This window comes from Poecilia latipinna, unplaced genomic scaffold, assembly GCF_001443285.1.
Source record: "Poecilia latipinna isolate Pla-1442-1.1 unplaced genomic scaffold, P_latipinna-1.0 Scaffold641, whole genome shotgun sequence".
In the NCBI taxonomy this organism is placed as follows: Eukaryota; Metazoa; Chordata; class Actinopteri; order Cyprinodontiformes; family Poeciliidae; genus Poecilia; species Poecilia latipinna.
In genome coordinates, this window is record NW_015113257.1 from 10,079 (window position 1) to 11,179 (window position 1,101).

Consider the following 1,101-nt stretch of genomic DNA (forward strand, 5'->3'; position numbering starts at 1 on the left):
TTTGAGTGCAATCGAATTAGCTTCTCTTCCAGGTTATGGTAGTTGCAATCAACAGTTTTCCCTCTGACAGATTAGTTTGTTTTTCCATTGAATTTTTTCAGGATGTGCCACGTTAACTGATTTAGCATTGTGTTGTTATTTGAAAATCATTGTGATTTAAAAGGAGGTGAAAACTTACTGAATCTGCTGTGCATTTACATTGGGGGGGAAAAAAAGTTTGTAATGCTCAATGCTCAATCTGATAGGTTATCGCAATAAAACCAGTCTTGGTAGCTGAAATTGTCACAGAGGATGAAGACAGCAGTCAGAACAACAGTGAAACTCTTCTGTCCAGTGTCGGCTCCATTAACCCCTGCTTTTAAAAGTCACCTGATCTCTCTGTGTTTTGTTTAAGCTATTAGAGGCTTTGGATAAGCTTAGCAAAAACAATTTTTAATTTTTTTTTTTTTTTTTTTACTAATTCACTGTTTATAATCCATCCTCCCGCCAGTTGACAGCTGAGATAGGCTTTACCCTCCCCACGCCCCCCGACTCACTATAATACAAAGTGGTTGCAGGAAGTGTGACAGAGTGAGGGCATCTGTGTTCAGAATGCTCACTTATTTACTCACACACCAGATATTCCTCTCTATCAAACTCCTGCAGATTTGTGGTCTATGCAGCGCAAGATTCACCTGGAAACCGAATACTTGGAGTGGCTCCAACTGAAGGCAGCTTGACCTACTTTCTGATTAATCCAGCAAATAACTATTTAAGGAATAAAATAAGACGCAACATCTGTCGCAAATGCAAGCAGTAGGCGACTTTAAATTCCACACCACTTTTCCTGATACACATGCACTATACAGATAGCAGTGCAGCTAAAGCAACACGATTCTTTAAAGTTGTGACGCAACATGATGTTCCACAGAATACGATACATTTTGTGCATGGTAAGGCCAGAAACAGAGTAACAGGACATTTGGTTATTAGGTAAAGTGTGGAATCTGTGTGCATCATTCAACCAAGCTGTGTGAGCTTGGTTGAATGATGTTTTTTTTTTTTTTTTTTTTTTTTTTAATTTTCTTTGTTTTTTGTTTTTTTTTTTTTTAAAAAAATACA